Source organism: Sturnira hondurensis, unplaced genomic scaffold (genome assembly GCF_014824575.4).
Source record: "Sturnira hondurensis isolate 20B ecotype Veracruz unplaced genomic scaffold, ASM1482457v3 Scaffold0022201, whole genome shotgun sequence".
Classification (NCBI taxonomy): Eukaryota; Metazoa; Chordata; class Mammalia; order Chiroptera; family Phyllostomidae; genus Sturnira; species Sturnira hondurensis.
Window position 1 is genome coordinate 11,081,752 of NW_028094832.1, and position 20,582 is coordinate 11,102,333.

Consider the following 20,582-nt stretch of genomic DNA (forward strand, 5'->3'; position numbering starts at 1 on the left):
ACAGGGCCCTGGGCTACATGAGAAGGGTGGGGAGGATGCCCTGGGTAGCTGTTGTGTGGAAGGAGCCCAAGCAGAGGACAGTACCGAGGGGGTCTGTGTCCAGGAATGGTGACGCCTAAGGTGTGTGCGGGTCAGGGGTCGGGGAGAGATGCTTCGTGTCCTGGTTCAGGCAGCTGGTTGTGAACCACTGGGCCTCTGCTGCGTGTCTTCGTTATTCTTGGTGAAACTGAAGGCAGGCAATCTGTGTCCCCAGTGCCTCTCCTCACCCTAGCTCTCGCGTGTACTTTGTGGCTGTGCACAGATGGCACAATTACACAGTGCATTCTTGGGCTAGAGTGAATTAGTGTTAAAAATTGATACTAAGATGTGATAGACTTTAATTGAACATGGTTGGATGGGGTTTTCATTTGACCAAAATTTATACAGTGGATATATTAGCTAACTTTTTAAAAGGGAAATAGGTGTTTAAAAATAGGCACTTCTCTCATCTTCTTCCATGAATCCAGTTGCCCTGAGGAGGCACTCTGGGCCTGGAATCTAGTAGGCTGTGATGAACTTTGAGACCTACCTGCTGAGTTTGTACTGCACCAGGAGCACCTTCAAATGGGAGTGGGGTAGAAGTTTTGCATCATAGATGGTGAAGGCTGCTGTTTGAAACCCTTAGCCTCCCTTGGGTACCTTAATTTTTCTGTAAAATCTTTAATCACAGAAGAAATATGTTTCCCCAAGTATAAGTGTTTCTTTTAACATTACTGCTACTTTGGAAAACTGCCTCACATTCTTTGGGGGACAGAATGTTTCTTAGGCAATTTGCAGACCAGAGTGGTTTCACTCTCAATAGCTAGATCTTAAAGGTAAAAAGGATTTAAAAAACACTGTTCTTTAAAACAGATATGCATATGTAACAAATCTAGGAAAATATCCTAAAATTATGTTGCAGACCTTAAAAAGTTTTTAAATACAGTATGGGGCAAAAATAGATTTACAGTTTTCATATGAAAAATAATACAGTAACAAATAATAATACAAAAGTAAACTCTGTTTTGCATACTCTGTGTGCTCAGAGCTGTAAACTACTTGTGCCCCACCCTGTACATAAATTACAGCTGAGCAAGGTGGGGGTTAGAGGCGCCAACCACCACACAGTTGGAAATCCACGTATAACTTATGTTGGTCCTCCAATTCCCAACTTTGTATCGAAAATGCGTACACATAATTCCAGTCAAAGAATATAAAGAACACTTGAGTTCATTGCCTCAAAATGTTTTTAAAGCCAGAGACATTCTTTGTCTTTCATGAGTGACAGAATAAGATGTTTTCATATTGCCAGCTTGGTTGGAGCAGCTTTGAATTCATGATGGGCTAGATGAATATTTTCTCTAACTTCACACCCTGTTACTAGTAAGGCTCTCTGACTCCCTGGTCAAATGTTGTCCAGCACACCTTTTTGGATTTCTGACAAGGCCCTGCAAGGCTCTGAGAGTCATCCCCAAGCCAGACTGGGTGCGACATGCTCTCTGAGCCACGATGGCACTGGCCATGCCACCGGACATGCCCTGCATCTCATCTCTGAGGCTGACACTTAGGGCATTGCCACTAGCATGAGAGGCTGCTGGGACAGATGCCTGGAATCAGGTGGCCCATCCTCGCAGGGTCTGCATCCTTCCTCCTTCTTGTGCTCATCTCTATCTCTCGAAGAGTGGCCTGCTCCAGTGGTCTCTGGATGATTAGAAACCACCCTGTTCGATGGGGCGAGGTCAGCAGTGCTGGCAGCTGCCTGACACTGCTGGTTTCAGTAGGTGAATAGACCGGAACCTTTGCTGCTAGTTTAGGGGATTTTAGACTTGGGTTCTGGGGCCTGAGCATGTTTCTGTCCTGCTGGGGCAGCAACCCTAGGGCAGTATCTGCTATCAAATAGGTTTGGCCAGTCCCTGTCTCTCTGTGGACCAAGACTCACATTCACTGTGTTGGGACAGTTACTGTGTTGGGACAGTTACCTGTGCCCACCCAGGTCATGGTCTTGCTTCCTGCGGCATGGGACATATCACCAGACCCCTGTCCTGGTGACTGTAGTGACCTGGAATGGGCACCAGGAACCCATTACAGATGGCACACAAGGGTTGGTGCCCATCATCACTGAGCATGTTTGTGTTCCAGGCCCACATCCTCCCCTCACACAGTGGCAGTGTGGGGAAGGGGTGCGTGCAGATTGCTGGCTAGGGTCTGGGAGGCTGAGCCTGTGGAGTTGAGACCTGGACAAGCCTTCCTGCCCACTGCCCACTGCCTCCTGTTTGTTCACCACCAGGTGTGGGCACCACCATCCCCAAGCTGTGTCTCCTTCCAGGCCCTGAAGGGTGATAGGGACATCCAGTGCACCCCGCCCACCCCTCATAGATGCCATACGATATTCCCCAGGTTTGGCCCACTTGTGGGAGAATGTGCGTATAGGCAGTGGGCAGCCAGGAAGAAGAGGTGTCTTTGCCAGCACCAGCTTCCCGTATTGATTTCACCCTGCCAGGTGTGTTGGGAGCTCTGTCAAGAAGCATTTTGGGCATATCACCTCCTTACTTTCCCTCTGCAAAAGGGCAACCAGGCACCTCAACTCTCTGTTTTCAGGGCTGGACACTGCTTCTCAGAGGAGCTAATTGGTTTGCCCAGGGTCTTGCAGGAGAGCCAGCAAGAAGAACGGCTCAACCATCCCCTCCCTGGAGCCTTGAGGTCCATGGGGACCTTTGTGGTCAGGTCTACATGATCCTTGAGCACTGAGGGGCCATGGCCTTGGTGGGTCCCCTTCTCCCCCCAACAGGGCTCTGAGGTATCTTTCTCCTGGGGGACAGGAGCTCCTTCGCCCTTCCTCAGCCAGGCTGGGCCCTGCCCTGCTCCCTTGAATGAGACTACACAGGATAACAATCAAGCCCACATCTTGTACAGCCTACCATTCAAAGAAATGAGAATGGGGCCAGCCTGTCCCACGGCCCACGGGGAGGCACACTGCAGGACTTGTCCCACTGCTGAATGGAACCTTATTGTGGCCAAATGGGTCCAGCTGCCCACGGCCCATCTCCAAGGCCCACCCAGGCTGTGCTCTGGAGCCCCCCAGGTGTCAGGATAGACCCCTGAGGCAGCAGAGGTCCCCGTGAGGATGGGATGGCCAGGCCAGACTGGTCTGTGCTGAGCACTGTCCTCTCTGTGGCCAGTGTGGCTGTTGGCCTCCCCAGTCTTTGGGGAGGCCACTGGGCCTGGCAACAGGTTTCATTGCCAGAGGCCCAACATTTCTTGTTTTTTTTTCTTTACAGATGGAATGATTTGTTATTTTTCACTAGAAAAATCCAAGAGGATCTACGAACTAGTGGGCACAGGATGCGTAAAAGTCAGAGTGTTATTTTTGTTCTGAGTGCTTGATGTGTGTGATCTCGTTTAATCCTGAGTAACTGGGGTGATGTACAATCAGCCCCATTTTACTGATGAGGACTCTGAGCACCCAGCGCGTGATTAAGGAATAATAAGTTTCCTTGTTATTCATGAGGCTGGGCTTTCATGTTCCTAGTTCTCAGGGCTCAGTTGAGTAGGTAGGGTTGAGCAAGTAAGCAAGCAGGCGTCCTTCTATCTTTTGCCCAGAAGCAACTGGGTCCGAATGGCCGGCCACCCTCGCAAGGAATGAGGAGTCTCTCTGAGATGTTTTGTCTGTCAAACAGCTGGTTAGTGAGCATGTAGGGCTGAGGCTGTAACCCCGGGCAGACATGTCACTGGCCTGGGCTGCTCCTGGGTCCTTTCCCTAAGCAGCTGCTTCAGGTCCCTGTGGACATATCACAGCAACGTGGACAGGGAGCTGGGAGTGTTGGCTGGCTCCTTTCTTTTTTTTTTTCAGTTGTATTTTTTTTATTTTAATTGTTCAAGTACAGTTTTCTGCCTTTTACCCCCATCCTACCCCACCCCCTAGTTTTTGTCCATGTGTCCTTTGTACTGGTTCCTGTAAACCCTTTCCCTTTTCCCCTGAAATTCCCTCCCCTCTCCCCTCTGGTTACTGTCAGTGTGTTCTCAATTTCAATGTCTTTGGTTATATTATGCTTGCTTGTTTGTTTTGTTGATTGGGTTCCTGTTAAAGGTGAGATCATATGGTATTTGTCCCTCACCGCCTGCCTTATTTTGCTTAGCATAATACTCTGGGGGAACTCCACCTGCAGGACCCCTCCCCGACCTCCACCTTGCCCCCGCCCCCACAGATGAGAATAAGTCTACCAAGACTTGATCTGCTTGGGGAGGAAAGGTGGCTGATTTCTCAGAGAAGGGCCAAGAGCCTTTTTTTTTCAGTGGGCTTTTATTGGGTTCATTTTACGCAAGAATACAGGTAAGGCTCAAACAATAGCATTCAAAGAACTACGAGGGCTTATTCTGAATCAGGGTCAGATAGCTAAAGAGCCACAAAACTTTGCGGAACAAACTTCTCGCTCGAATGAACCCTTACCATTTAAATGAGACCATTCTAAACAAAGCAGGTTTCACAGGATTTTTCATATTCTTTCTTAGGCCTAATCACCCGGGGAACCTGCCATTTCCAGCATAGGGCTGCACTGCCCTCCATCATTGTTTTAGGCTTAAGTCAGGCAGGGCAGTAAGGCAGCCAAAGGATTAGGAGACTTCTTGCAGACAGAATGAGGACTCAGGCTATGTCAAAGCCAAGGGGTGAGGGTCCATCACCCCCTTTTGCTATAGCCCTCCAAGTCTTTCCCTGGGGCCTCCACATGATTGTGCCTGCCTTAGGTCATTCCCCCCTTGGGGAATCTTACCTGACTTTGCAATGCTAACCGGCCAAGCATTGGGGGCCAGTTATGGATGAAGTAAAAGGAGAAGCGGTGCTCCTGCCAGGGAGATAAGTTTTGTCTCCTTAGTGGTTTATGGTCTGAAGGTCACTCACTCAACCTTAGCCACGGGGGGATTACAGCTTCTGAAACCAGGCTGGATGGTTTCCAACAATACTCTCCAGTTCATTTATGCTGTCACAAAGAGCAGAAGCTCCTTCTTTCTTTCTGCTGCATAGAATTCCATTGTGTAAATGTACCATAGTTTGTGGATCCATTCATTTACTGATGGGCACCTAGGTTGCTTCCAGTACTTGGCTATTGTAAATTGTGTTGCTATGAACATTGGGGTGCATAGGTTCTTTTGGATTGGTGTTTCAAGGTTCTTAGGATATAATCCTAGCAGTGGAATTGCTGGGTCAAAAGGCAGATCCATTTTTAGTTTTCTGAGATAATTCCATACTGTTTTCCATAGTGGTTGTACCAGTCTGTAATCAGTGCACTAGGGTCCCCTTTTCCCCACAACCTCTCCAACACTTGTTGTTTGTTGCTTTTTTTATGATGGCCATTCTGACCGGTGTAAAGTGATATATCATTGTGGTTTTAATTTGGCTACCTCCTTTTTTGATTGGATTGCTTCTATTCCTTGGTTTCTCTATGTCCTATGTGCTCAGAAAGGAAGCAGGTGGAGGCATTGGGCACTGACTAACCTGCCAGCAGTATAGTGGCCATGGGGGGTGGGGCTGGACGCTCAGGCTAGGCCTTCCAAGGGCTGGTGGCCAGCAGGGCAAGTGTGGGGGGTATCTTTGGAGCTGGCTCAAGGCCCTGATGGCTCTGTATGAAGAAGCAAGTGTTGGTGCCATCCAGGGTCTCCTTTGAAACTCAGTTCCAGTGGTGAGGTGCATGCTGGGGACTGTGTCCACTATAGCCCAAGTGTGTGAAAGTTAGAGATCGGAGGCAAGTGCTGTCCCTGGAGAACAAAGCTGGGGGGCAAAGGGAGAAAAAAGTGCTTCAGAAACTCCACAATACTTACTTGCAGGCTGCCACTGGTGTTTGGGGCCTTGTGAAAAGAAACAGTGGCAAGAAAGTGTTGAGCTGTGGACTGGGGCTCTGAATGGGGGTGCTTGTGATCCTTCCAGAATTGGGGTAAAATTTGCATCTGAATGACTAATCTAATCAAGATTGCCATAGAATGTTCTGGTTTTCTTGCTGATTTCCAGTTTCAGTTAACAGTCATTTGCATTTTTATTCAGCCAGCATTCTTAAAATTAATACTACACTATAATCGCCTTTGTCCCTACTTCTGGCTGTGGACGTCTGTATCTGCCCCTCACACGCTGTCTCCTGGAGGGTCCCCAGCAGGCCCTGTCCCCACCACAGGCCCTCCACCCTGCAAGTGGGCTCTGAGCTCTCTGGGATAACATTAGCCTTCAGTAGCAGATAGGTTTTGTTTAGCCTTTCCAAGTTTGAAAAATATATATTAATTACTTCTCAGCATTGAGGAATTGGGAGACTACTTAAAAATCTAATTTTTTCCTTAAAAAAATTAGTAGTTGTGCCCACACTGAGCCACATCACTGAGTGACAGTAGAGGTCTGTTACAGGTTTGCAGGAGGCATAATAGTGCCCCTTAAAGATGTCCCCATTCTAATCTCTAGAACCTTCAAATGTTACTTTACATGGTGAAGGGGCTTGGCAGATGTGATCAGGGGTCTCGAGATGAGGAGCTGAGCAGGGTTACCGTGGTGGGCCTGCAGTGTAATCACAGGGTCTGAGTGAGAGAGCCAGGAGGGCTGAGGAGAGGAGATGCTGCTGGAGTGAGGGAGGGAAGTGTCCTATGCTCTCTCAGAGTCTGTCAGTGGGGTCTGTGAAATAAATTCACAAATGACAGGTCAACAAGAGAAAAAAGCATCCAGATTTTAATACTGTTGGGTGAACAGGGGTAGCACAGAAGAAAAGTAAAAACCGAAAGTCTGGAGGCTGATATACCATTTTTAACAAAGGATAAGAAATCCTACAGAGACCAGACAAAGGAAAGGAGGGTTGGCCTCAGGGGCAGTAAGTTGTGGGAAGGCGACCAAGAGACACATGGTGGGTAAGGGATGTGTGTAGTAGGTTTGTCAGGCGGGCTCACTGTGGGAGTCTCTGACACACCTTTACAGAGGGAAACTACATCCTGCTCTTGAGCAGGTAGGGTAATGGCAGGGAGCTTTTTCTCTATCTCATTGCCTGCAGCTCAAAATAACCCTGATGTCAAAGCGGCCTGTTGGGGGTGGCGTGTTCTGATCCTCTCCACTGGCTTTGAAGGTAGAGGAAGAAGCCCTGCACCAAGGAGCAGGCAGCCTCTGAAAGTGGAAGATGCGAGGAAACAGACTCTCTCCTAGAGCGTCCTGAAGGAGCACAGCCAGCTTCGATTTTTGCTGAGTGCATCCCATGTTGGACTTGTAGCCTCCAAGCTATTCAGATAATAAATGTGTGGTGTTTTAAGCCACTAAGTTTGTGATACTTTTTTTTACAGCAGCCATAGGAAACCAATAACAGGTCCCTTAAGATATGGTCTTGTGCTTAGAGGAGGTTCATCTTAGTCATCTCTCACTTTATTTAGGATACACACCTTTGCACGCACACACACCTCCACGCATCCTAGCCGACCTCAGATCTCTTCCAGAAGTCATCCTGGAGTGTGTGGCCAGGAGATCTTGGTGGGAAAAGCAAGTTTTAGCCCAGAAGGCATCCTGCACCCCGCTGCTAATGTCCTCACTTCCTGAATTTCCCCAGAGTCTGGTTCACACCAGGACCATGACCCCTGACCCTGTGGGGTTGGGGCAGCTGTGGAATGAGAACCAAGTAAATACAGGATAAGCCTGGCTGGCCATGCAGGCAACCAGGGTCCTCTTTTCAGAAACATTGCCTCGCTGGCCAAGGTCTGTTGTTTTGAAACTCAAACACCTGAAGACAGATAGCACCTGTGCTGCTGTGTAGCAGTGTGGTATGTGTTTCTCCATTTGCAAAGGTCCACTCATTGGAATTGATCCTGGCAGAAGGGCCATGCCAGCAGGAGCACAGCGTTCTAGAAGGGGAGCAAGCTGCTGTCACTCCTGTGCTATCTCAGATACGCCTAGACGCTGCCTTGACCCTCCACTGCGCTCCATGTGCAGCCTGTCCTGTCCCTCTAGTGTCACGTAGACCTGAATCATGAAGAGGCCCCAGAATGCCGGTGCTTCCTTGTTAGTGGCAGCTTTGTGCACCCCTGAGTGACACCCCATTGGCTTGCAGCACCCCTGAGTGGTGATCAAAGTGCTAGGTGGAGGGGGTGGAGCCAGCTGGGCTACCTTGAAGGGACAGCAGGTGGGGGTGCTGAGGCATGTGGCTAAGTGCTCCCTTGCCTTCCAAGAATGGAGTAACATTCCGTTGAATGGGCAGATCCCATCTTATTTACCGATTCCTCCATCTGTGGACACTCAGGCAGCTTCCGCATTTTCATTGTTGTGAATAGTGTTGCTATGAACATGGGTGTGCAAGTGTCTGAGTCCCGCTTTCAGTTCTTGGGTAGATACCTGGAAGTGGTATCAATGGACCATGTGGTGGTGCTAGGTTTAATTTTTGGAGGAACACTGTCCTGTTCCCCACAGCGGCTGCACTATTTCACATCCCCACCAGCAGTGCACCACAGCTCCGTTTTCTTCATGTCCTCACCAACACTTGTTCTTTGTTGTTTTGAAGTAGCCATCCTAACAGTAAGAGGTGATTGATTGTTCTGTGTTTAAAGCCTCAGTTTGGAAACTCATCTGAATCTCACACGCTTATTAAGCATCATTCTGCAGTGCTGCATGTCTGTTTGGGGGATTTGTGAGTCCCAGGGGTGTCTCACGCTGTGTTGGTGACCAGCAGCTCGAGGGGGAGCCCTTAAGAGGACACAGCTGGATGCCGAGCCCACAGCCATGGAGGGGAAACCAGGGTGCCCTTGGCCCCAGGACCTCTTGTCCTGCACTGGGTCAGTCCCAGCTGCCAAATGGCTGTGGACACTGCTTCAGGACTCAGTGGAGGGGAGGGTCATGGCCCTGACTCTCCTGGGGCCATTCAAGCTGAGTAAGAGACAGGCCAGCTCACATTGTGTGGCTTCCTCTTGGTTTCCATCTGAGACCTCAGTCCTCATAGCTCATGTTTTGCCTTCACCGGTCCCCACGTGAGGCAGGTGTGCAGGTACGTAGGGGCTCCCTCCCTCCCTGCCTGCACTCTCACCCAGGTCCTTGGCCTCTGGGTGTGTGTGTACATGTGTGGTATATGCATGTAGGTGTGGGTATGTGAACACAGTGTAAGCGTATGTGTGCATGCATGTGTGCAGTGTGTGCATGTGGTGTGTGATATGTATGTGATGGGTTTCTGTGTATGTGATGTATTGCACACGTGCGGTGTATATTGCTACATGTCTGATAAATGTGTACATGCACACAATGTATTTGTATTATATGTTTGTGTACATTATGTGGTGTGTTCATGCACACACATGATATGTGTATATGTGTTCACGTGTGCACGTTTATGTGTATGCATCTGGGTGTTTATGTGCATAGCATATAGTATGTGCATGCATGTGTGGTGTGTTTGTGCGTGTGTATTGGGTTTGTGCACAGTTGCTTGTATGTGTATGTGTGGGGTTTGTGTGGTGTGTGTGCACACACGTATGATTTAATTTTTACACACATGTAAAATCCTTTGTATCTGCATCTGTTAGCCTAGTGTCACAATCTTCTCAGGAGTGGGTTAGCAAGTGCTCTTGTTGTGAGCTCTGTAGAGAGTGATTTCCAGCTCTTGCCTGGTGATGAGGACCCTGGATCATGGGGTCCATGACATTGTGGGTGAGATATGAGAAATTCACACAGACTACTGAGTCCTGTGGAGGGAAAGGGATGGCGTGGCTTCTCTCTCAAGAGGAGAAAAAGCCTCAGCTCTTGCCTTGATAGGCCTTTGTTGCTTTTCTGGGCACATTACATGATGGTCCTCGTTTACTATGCACAGGTTCACTTTAGGTGGTTACCTTTTATAGAAAACAAAGGAGAGGATGCCGCTAATCACATCATAGAAGACGGATATTTGCAAATGCAAAGGGAAAAGTGATTGAACTGGTTACACTCATCCTTGGAAGGTTTAGCATAGACTTTAGGAAGTTAGAGTAAGCACTTGCTGCCCCATTTCAAGGTGAGGGAGTTTTAGCAAAAGCAAGTCTCAAAGCAGCCTAGGTACAATGCAAGCCTGATTCCCCATGGGAAAACCTATCCACGGGCGTGGGTCATACGCATCTCCGAGTGGGAGCTGGGCCCATGCCACACAGAACAGTCTCCTACAGCCTGGGAGGCAGTTCAGGGCTCCCAGGAAGGAACTCTGGGCCTGGAAACTTCAGGGAGATCTGGTAGAGATGGACCAGCCCCGCTGTTTCCTGACGTCCTTCAGTTATCTGAGTAGGAACTGAAGTCACCATCTTAACCCAGGCACCAGACTTCCTCATGGAAAGAACTGTCCCTGAAAAGTAAAAGACATTTAGAGGGATGTCTGAGTTGTGCACTGTGGGGAACTCATGGGCAGGGGTTGGCAGGGAACAGGGAGGATGGCCTAGATGTGTTCAGCAGTGGGTGCTAGGCAGGGGAGCAGGCCAGCCTGGCCCTCATTCTGCCTCTGCCCTGGGGAGGTGGGTGAAGCCACGGACAGACACCTTGGTGGCTGCAGTCTTAGTGGTGCTGTTGGTATGGTTTGGGGTGTGAGATTTGTGGGGTTTGTACTTCCTGGTTTACCTGTTGTGGGATGCACTGCTCAGCCCCATTTGTCTTTCTCTTCATCTGTTACTCTTATTATTGCCATTAGGCAAGAACAGTGGAGGGGTATCCGCATATGCATGGCTTAGTGTTTCAGGACCTCACTAAGGCAGCCCAATTTTGTCCCCTCAGACTTCGGGGGTAGGGGTGGGTCTCATGCTTGTGGGGCTGGGTCTCATGCTGGCTCCTTGGGCACAAAAAGCACCCTCTCAAAGCAGCATGAGCAGCTGCCCACTCTGCACTGACTGCACTTTGCTGGCACCACCCTCATTCTGTTTGGTTTCCACAGAGCCCAAGGGCAGTTTTTGCGTGGATCCTGTGTGGCCGTCCCTTGGGGCTTCCTCCCCCTCAACTGTAAGTGTGTCAGGAGCAGAATGGTGGGGCCAGGTCCGCCTTGCACGGGGCTGGCATGGCATGGGCCTTGCTGTCACATGGAGGGATGGAGAAACAGAGACATGGCAGAAGCTGTGCCTTCACCTGGCTGATGGGGTCCGCTCTGCACCAGTCCTCTCCCTTTATGGACAATAATGACTTCATCTCTTCAGAGGCTCAAACCCCAGGCACTTAAACACTTGGTAATACAATGGCACCACATCTAAGTTGGGAAAGGCTGTGAGATTTATTCTCCAAGAGACAGCACCTTGTTAACTAAATGTTTCAGAGTTTAATCATTAAAATGGTTCCTGATGGAATGTAGGTCTGGGGTGGCTGGCAGCCATGGACACTACTCTTGCTGTCCCTACCATGGGCCTCACTCTGCCAGTGCTAGAGGTGATGAGGGGGATGGGGACAAGTGGCTGGGGCCATGGTTGAGTCCTGAGGAGGGCAGTACAGTCTGCCAGGTGTTCCTGCTGTTCTGACGGGGCTGTCTCTGTTCAACGGAAAACCCTCCTACCCTCCAACCCTCTGTAGTCTTCTTCATCCTTCTGCTTCAAACAAGGGTATTGGGCTGCTGTGTGAGGAAGTGTTCACATCAGCAACACCTGTGCTCAGGTGCTCAAGGGCGAGCCAGTGCCATCCTGCAGGGTGACATCATTTAGGACAGGATGTGAGAGTTACAGAATGAGAGCAGAGCCACTAGAGGTGCAAAGACAGGTGGGTTTCATCAGGTGACCAGGACAAACTCTGCTCCTCTCTAATCAGTTTCTTTGTGGCATGTCCTTGTAGAAAAAGCACAATGTGAAACTTGGCAGGGGTGGTTTGTTACGAGTGCGGCTCTTTGCTGGGTCAGACAGCTACTGGACGAGCAAGTTAAAGGTTCTTTGCTACTCAGGCCATTCATGGCCAATTTTCTAACACTGCTAACATTGGCAGTTGCTAAGTGGTGTTAGGAACAACCCACACACTGAGGTCTGCTCTGTCATATAGTTCAGAAGCCAAGGGCAGAGGGGTTGACAAGCTAGTCCATGTCACATGGGCAGCTGGGCCTGCTGTCCGGTATGATTAATGTCTCTCATGGGGGTAAATGGACAGGTCAGACCTTGACTGGGCATGGCAGCACAGGTGTGAGGATCTGAAAGTGTGGAGACAGAAGGATTGGACTGTGTCCTAGGGGGACTCAGACCACCGTCCCTTCATTGTGGGGTGGCCTTGTGGGTATGTGGGTTGAGAAGTCCTCAAGAGAGAATCTGAAGAAACTGCTATTTGGGACATGATTGTTTTATAAGAAAAATACTGGAAAATGGAAAAAAGAATAATACTGAAAAACGCATTATCTAATGTAAGAAATTAGAAAATACAGGGCAGTCCAAAGAAGATAGTTTAGGATTTCTCTGAAGGTCCACCCAGCACTGGGCACTGCTCACACCTTATGCTCCTCTTTTGCCTCTGAGAGGTAGTCTTGACTCTGACGTCAGGTGCATCATCCAGCTCACCTGGAACAGCAGGTAGTGCAGTCCTGCCAAGATCCAGGAGTCAAGGGTGAGTGCTGTGCACTTGGAGCTTGTGCCACCTATGGCCCTTCTGAGCGTGAGTGGTCCTTTTTCCACCTGAATAAGCTTACATTGTAAGTGCTGCTTTATCATCTCCTTGCATTTAATGTTTTGTGTTCATCCATACTTGTCAATAAGCATTGACTTGATGGTTTGTGTTGCCTACGCAGTGTGCTGTAATGTTATTATTTATTTAGCCAGTTCCCGATGGGCACACATTTAGATGATATATCTTTACTGTTAAATGGTGTGGAGATTCCTGAGCTGGCATCCTTTGGCACCTGTGGGGTTGCTGAGGCTGCGGAAGCAGCGTGGCAGAGCTAGTCGGGCTCTTCTGGAAGGCCCCCTCGTCTCCGCCCTCGCTTGTGAGCTGGAGCTTCTACAGGTCTTTTTCTGGGTCTAGGAAGCAGTGATTCATAAGTCCTGCATCTGGCCAGGTGTGGGCTCTTGCCCTGGATGGGGGCATTGTAGCGAGGTGGCAGTCATCTCCCAGGGGAACAGGAAACTGTTTCCCACTGAAGACTGAGGGGCCACTCCTGCACAGTGGTGGGGTCCACGCTGTTTTATGTGTATTAGAAGAAAGTTGCTCCCAGGGATCTTTGGGGGGTGGTGCTGGGGAGCCAGGGTGAGCTGCACAAGCTGGAGCAGGTGCTTCAAGTTCTGGTTGGCAAGTTGAGAGTTATCTAAAAAAATTCCAGTTTTGAGATTTTGTGATGTATGTCCTTGGCTTGGAGTAGTCCCCCTGCCTGTGACTTAAATATTTCTAGAACCTTCTGTCACTTTCGGTGCCTGTCCTGGGCAGCTGGGTGTGGGCCTCTTCCCCTGCAGAGCTGCTGCTCAGTGCCCCTCTGACCACGGGTCAGGGTGAAGTAGCAACTTTGGAAATGCCCAGGCAAGATTTTAGTTAGAGTTTTCAATCAGGTTTCATTGTCATTTGCTTAACTTTGACTAGAGCCCTAGAAGGCAGATACGTGCTCTGACCGTGAGACTAGTCGCCCTTCATTCACTGTGTGGACTTCAGTTCCTGTGACTTATTTCATTGTGTTTTTGTGCTTTTCCTTAAAGCTGCCAAGAAAAAGTGAGTAGGGTACACTCTTGATGGGCCTGATTAGCAATATTGCATTTATTGGCAAGGGGACCCTCCCAGACTCCTGGGAGGACATCTCCATCCTATATAAAGTGCCTGCTGGACTCCTCACTTGGAGCAAGTTGGAGATTTTGATAAGAAACTGGAAGTAAGTGAGCCAGGTGAGGGACTTGGTGGTCCCCTGGGTCAGGGTCTCATGTAAGAAGGCTTTCAGGCCTTAAGGAGCTGGGAGCAGGCCCTGGTCAGACTTTGGGTTTTGGACACTGATTCCTCTGCTGGTGTGGCTTCTGGAAGTTTCTAAGCCTTGGTCTTCTTATATGGAAAATGGGGATGATGGCATAATGCTTGCTGGCTAATCAGGTTGCTGCAGGAGTCTCTGTGAGGAGTCAGCACATCCCTGGTGCCAGTCATTGACCTGACTCACTCATCTTCCTGCCCCAGAAGGCTCTCACTGTAGTGATGGGGAAGTCTGTGCTTCCCAGATGTGTCTCCCTGCCCTCTCACAGGAGACGGACAAGGCTAAGACTAAAGGAACCAGAGGGTGAGGTGTGGCCTCCAAATAGCATTGGGTGGGGGAGTGACTTCTGGTGGGTGGAGGGAGGGACTGCCCTAGGCCTGGTCAGGTGGTCAGGTGCCTGGTTGGTGATCATCATCTTGGAAGAGCTGGGGCTGCCTTAGGTGCTTCCTGGGCCTAAGACAAGGAGACTTGCACCCAGGGTCCCCTGTGTGTTCCCTCTCCAACCTACCCTGGGATGCATAACAGCTTCTAGACCCAGAGCTTCTGGTGACCATGGGAGGGACATGAAAGACTGTATGGAGCTAGGTTAGGTGGGTCCAGCCAGTCCCAAGGGGAATGGCATTGGCCACTGACAAGGTCAAACAACAATGAGCATCCTGCTTTTCCTAGTCACGCATGGTGGGCCAGGTCCGATCTTTTCTGCTCTCCTTGGGAGGTACTTCCTCTCCAGGGCACCCACCATCCCATGCCTGGATGTCAGGCTCTCATGAGAGTTGTCAGGTCCCAGTGATGAGGAGACTGTGTCCTGGTGGAGGTGGAGGGCTAGACAGGGCTGGGAGCTGCCTTTGCCTCAGTTTCTTCCTGTCTGGGATGCAGGGGTTCTGAGGACTTGCTGAATTGACATTTGCACCATAGTGAGAGCCCTGCCTGCACCTGGCTGAGGACTCCCTGCCGTTCCTCAATAGTCCAGCACCCCACTGGACAGCCACAGGTATGGCCATGCCCATACTGGCCCCTCTAATGGACCCTCGTAGATCTGGCCCACGTCCTTTGCTGTGTCTGGCACACAGAGGCTTAGACCTCTTTGTCAGGGATGTGACTAGGCAGCACTGGTTGACACTGAGTATGGATCCCAGAGGGAAGCCGTGACAGTGGGGGTTGCCTCGTCCTTAACTTGTGACCATCAAGAGCATAAGGAAGTGCCATCTCAGGAAGTGCACCCATGCTGCCCCCAATTTGTCTGGACCATGTCCTGCCATTTGGTCTGGAGAAAGCAGAAATGCCGGAGCAGCCTAGCTAGCAGCGGGCTTGTAGGCAAGAGGAGGACCTGTCCCCAGGACCAGAGACCTGGGACCATGACCAGGCCACGCTTGTCTGAGGTCCGCACACCAGGCACCCGTGTCTGCACAGGGCAGCAGCCCACCCGAGGGACCAGGCTACTGTGCTGGTTCTGCCTGTTGGGTGGTCTGCAGGTGGCCACGTGCCCCAAGGAGTTCTCACCTGGTGTCCCTCGGCACAGGAAAGGCAGTGATTCTCCTTGGGGCTGGGGGTCATCAGGAGCCCACTGGACATGACAGGCCTGCACTTGTATTTCTTGGGGTACCTGTGCTCACAGGAAGACCCAGGCACCTGGCTTGAGTGTGGGTTGGTATCGAAAGGTAGCAAAAGGGAGTGGCTTAGTTATGTTTCTGTGACACCCCCACTGGCACTCAGCAAAGAGAGGCTGCCAGGAGCCAGAGGAGTGAGTCGTGCAGTGGGGTGGCCTCGGGCCCCACCTGGGGGCTGGTGTAGCCAGCTGGTGATGTTCCAGGTTCAGTCCTGTGGGAAACAAGGCTTCTAAGCTGTCACCTTCCATAGAACTGTACAGTGTGGTGTGTACACACATGCCCATTTTCTATTAGCTTGATAAGTCTAATGGATAGTGAAGGATAATTACCCACATTTCCTTTACCAAAAGCCTATCCCCCAATAAAAAGCATGTCCCGCTGAAATGTGGAAAAATGGAGCCCTTTCCTTTTGCTGGCACTGTTCCAAGGCTCACATATGGGGTCCCCTCTGTTCTGTCCTTGAATCCTTTCCTCATGTCCCTGGTCACTGGATGGGGGTGCCCAGAGTTCCCAGTGTGGCAAGCATGACTGCGTCTCATCCCTGGCCAGCACCCAACATGACCATGCCCCATGCAGAGTAGGGCATCTTGACTCTGCTGGTATGAGTGAGAGCTTAGTTATTCTGGGCCAAGATGAGTCCTTTGCTGGGACAGGTGGCTGTGGAGGGGGTGGCCAGCTTATGATAACATAAGAATGTTCTAGAACCTCTTTTAGATTTTCCAGTAATTGACTTTAGTTCTCATGAATAGTGAGGATCAACGCTCCTGGCAGGAACTGAGGAGACCACTCACCTCCATTCCTAACTTGCCCCCTAACAGCAGTCCCCAGAAGGGGAGGCCTCCTTGGGGATGGCCAGACAGAATGAGGGCCTGTTAACCCTCCTTGGCCATTCTCTTCCCTGGAGGATAACGTGGTGATGGTGAGGCACCAGCTACTGCTCTTCTGTGTCTCACACTTTCTGACTCATCTGGAAGATGACACAGGGCTCCGGATGGGGATGCCCCACCCCCTGTGAAATGGAAGGACAGGCCTCCAAAGGGCTCTGGGGAATATTAGGCCCAGGTTTGGGAGCTGGTCACAGGTTCATAGGACGGGTGCAGCTAGCAAAGGCTTGTGGAATGTGGGTAGACTCCCTGTGTGACGGCTACAGAGCAAATCTCTGGCATCTGGGTACTTGGTGACTTCCCTTCACACTGGGGACTGAAGCAGAAGCTACTCCCAGGCTCTTCATGCCATGTTGAGGGATACAGGCATTTGATTTTCAATATGGGCCTCAGGCCCTGGATGACACACCCTCCTGAGACTGACCTTCCTGATGGCTTCTGTACCATCTTGGGGTCAGACAGACTGAGGCCCCTTGAAGCCGGGATAACATCATTTTAGGTTGTTCCCTTTCCTGTAAGTGCCAGACTCCAGGGAGGAACCAGAGCAACTGGCCGGCAAACATCTGGAAGAGCCTTGAGGGTAGATTGATTGGCAGAGTGACTAACTCAGGTAGGGGTTCCTCGGTGGTGGTGCTTACCTGGCAATGCAGAAAGTGGGAATGATTGCAATTATGCCATTAGCATGCATGTAGATAGATGGTGGGACAGGAAGTATCTTAGCAGCAGAGACAGGTTAGGAAAAGCTGGAACTTTTCCAGGCCTCAGGTGGGGCGCAGCAGTGTTTGCTTCCTTCTCCTCTTAGCTGACCCAGTCTGAGTGCTCTTGGGAAGCCAGTCCACCCCTCCGCAGTGGCCACTCCGTCTTCATTGATAGGTGTTGGCTGGTGTGGTTTGACCATTATTCAGAGGCAGCCCAGTCTTGGCTGCAAGGTGCTCACAGACACTAGGGGCTGAGCAGGCATTCCCGGAGGTCACTGTGGAAGGTGTGGATGCTGGCGAATCAGAATAGAAGGCTTGTGCAGATAGTACCCGCACCAGGGAGTGAACAGTCAGAAGTCTGACATCAGACTGAGGCGGAATTGGCAGCCTGAGGTGAAGGACTGGTGAACAACATTCCTTCTGTCTTGCCAAGAGGGAGGTGACCTCGGCCTTCATGGAACATTTGCCAGTGTGTGGATTCTCTAATGGCCATGGCCTCAGGGGAGGTCAGGGTAAAAGGATGGGCTTTGTGTTGGTTCAGGCTGTGCTGACCCAAGTTGGACAACAGCATGTGGTTGAGCTGCCCTGCCTCTGACTCTGCTGTACAATTTTGAGGAAATTTAAGAAAAACAGTATTTTGTGGTTTTAAGACTTAAAAGAAATCCTGTCTCGGGCCTCAGCTTGTTGAGGCTCTGAGGCCAGTCCCTCCTGCCACAGTGGAGACGAGATTGCCTAGTCCCTCTGCCACTGGGCTGGGTCTGGGGGCCAGGCCCAGGCCAGGAGGAAGCCAGTCCCCGGTGAAACCACAACTGCTCTCCCCCAGCCCCATAGCTGTGGGTACTTGGAGGGATTGTGAGCACCTGGGGGTGCACGGTGCTGCCACAGGCAGCCCAGAGTGCAATCCTGAGCCAGTCTCGGATTCTAGATGTTTCTGGGCAGATTCGGTGATGCATTCACCACCTGGAAAATAGCAAAGCGAAGGAAGCGCCACCATTTCTCAAGTGCCTGCTGTGGAGCCAGGATGCTTCTTGTCTCTGCCTTAAGTTCCTGGAGGAGAACGGGTGGGGGCTGCTGCACCAGGCACCAGGAACTTCAGCTGGAAGCACAGAGGGAGACAGAAGTTTGCATGCTCCATCCCTGGTGCTGAGGACTGTTCCAGAGCCAGGTTGGCCTGTAGGTGATTACATGGCCCTGGAGGAAGCGTTGCAGCTGTGACCATGGCCCTAGACTACTTCCTGTATTCTCTAAGTCTCTTTCTACTTGACAGCAATTCCTAAAACCTGTCTCACCAGGTGTGCCTAAGAAAACCTGCTTCTTCCCCTCTTGTACTTATTTTTGTTAGGATGTGGCCGGTGTGGCCATGAGATTCTGGTCAGAACTTTTTCTGCACTGGGGAGTGTCCATGTGTATCATGAGGTCATGGTGCCACTCTGTGTGGCTGTGTTACCATTTTATTTAAGTCCACTCCTATAGTGTGTGTGTGTGTGTGTGTGTGCATGTTTTGTAAGTCCCAGTTCACGTAGCTTTGTCCGCAGAGGTAGGCTGCATTGTAGCCTCTTCCAGGGAAATAGCTGGGGGAGGTAGAGAGACTGAGAAAAGTGGAGGGGCTGAGGGAGTGGCTGGGAAGGTTAAGTAGGTGAGAAAGGGGGAGGGGTTGAGAGAGTACCTGGGAAAGGTGCAGTAGCTGAGAGAGGTGAAGGGACAGTGACCTGTTCTAGGTCAGGGGCAGCATCAGACCTGAATGAACCTAGGCAGGCTGGGCTCAGAGCCCACACCTGATCAGGGCACTTTGCTGCCTCTCCTGTTAGGGGGAGAGTAAATACAAATTGAATTAAAGCATTGAATTGACTTGAAAGAGGTATGAAAAGTGTTTGTGTTCCATGACTTGATTATGTTTTATTGCAGACCACGTACTTGTATGCATTTTCAAAAACAGCTCAACAAACTGGGAAAACTTAGATGGTTAGATGAACATACAAAGGGTACCCCAAGATAACTGGAATTTATTTATTTAAAAATGTGCATTTATTCTTACATGTTTAAACTTCATTCACCTTCAAAGTACTCTCCATTTGGTGCAAGACACCCATCGAGATGTTTTTTTCACTGCTCAGAACAGTTTTTGAACTCATTGATTTTGATGCCTTTTAGTGCTTCTGCCATTTTTGTTTCACCTCTTCCATATTGGCAAAATGTTTCCCTTTGAGGGCTTTTTTCATCTGAGGACACACCCAAAAGAGTCATTTGGGGTGAGGCTGGGTGAATAGGGAGGTTGGGGCATGGGGGTCATGCTGTTTTTTGGTCAAAAACTGCTCAATACTCAGCGCAGTGTGGGCAGGGGCACTCGTAAACCACCCATCATGAAGTGGACAAATGCGTTGAAGAAATCTTCAAATAAAATTAACTGAAGGTAAAAGCAGCCTCTCACAACACCACCAGCTGGAACACTGGTACAGATGGGTTCCTAGAACATTTACCTAGCAGGGGAAGTCTGTGCTAAAAAGGGCCTACCCTCCTGAACATAATTCTGGTTTTGGGGGGTCCCCGTCATAGAACAGGCCCTTGAATGCTGTCAGCCCTGTGGGGTCCCCTTTTGTTTTGGGGGTCAGGTTTGCTTGCTTCTCCTGTATCCCTGCTTTGCTATAAGGAAGCAGATTTCAGTGGAATATGGTTCTTTAATGCTTATGGTGTTTGATCTCAGAAGATGCATCTCTCCAGAAAAATAAGTGACTCCTAAAATCTGTCACTGAGGAGAGGTATACAGGATCTCCTGGAGTCTGTGGATTCCTCGCTGTTGTGGTGGCCTGTTCAGCCCTTCAGCTGTGCTCTGAAGGCAGTAGTGCCCTGCTTCTAGTTATGCCCATCCTGGTTGCTTGATGGCTTGGCTCATTTATAAAGTTGCTCCTGTCTGAAGGAGGAATTATGAGGTGTGCATTTCTCCCTTTGACTGGATTATCAGCATTGTGAAGTGGTCAAGTTGGGAGTGGAAGACTTTGTCTAATTTGACAGAGTTTTAAAGGGGAAAAGAAAATTCAGTGAAAGTGAAAGGAGAAAGCAAGTCCCTGCTGTGTTGAAGATGTCTATGACACCACCTGTGACCCTGAGCAAACTTTAAAAATTAGTTATTTAAACCCTAAGGAATATTAGCTTCAATATGGTCTCAGCTTTAATTTTTGGTCTATACATCATTACTAAGGGTGTATCTTTCATTTTATGAGATAACTTTCAGCATGAATGAGGAATCTCTTTTCTAGTTTACTAATGGGTTTGTTTTTCAGTCCCCACCTTGTAAGTCATGGAAGTTGTCTAGGATGAATCCCAGAAGGAGGAAGCAAACCTGTCAGTACGATGAGTCAAAGTATGAGTCTTGAGCCTGTTTCCCACTTCCTGGGGACAGAGCTTTACCACTGTCTCATGGTATCCGCTGTGTGACACCCAGACGTCTGCAAATAGGCTCTGCAGTCTAGATAGGAAAGCCTCTTGGTCAAGTTTTGCTGGTGGTTAAAGTCAGTCTTTAAAAATGCATTT

General features: G+C 49.9%; 1 protein-coding gene across 9 annotated transcripts in view; it reads left to right on the plus strand.

Annotated features, from left to right (window-relative positions):
- Nucleotides 1–20,582, plus strand: part of SEMA4D (semaphorin 4D) — a 108,964-nt gene that overhangs the window by 40,996 nt on the left and 47,386 nt on the right. Inside the window, exon 1 of one of the 9 annotated variants that reach the window (XM_037034816.1) lies at nucleotides 12,438–12,529. The exons of the other annotated variants lie outside the window; for them this stretch is intronic. The gene's annotated coding sequence lies outside the window, so the exon portion shown is untranslated. Of the gene's footprint in view, nucleotides 1–12,437; nucleotides 12,530–20,582 lie in introns of those variants that run through there. 9 annotated transcript variants of the gene reach the window in all.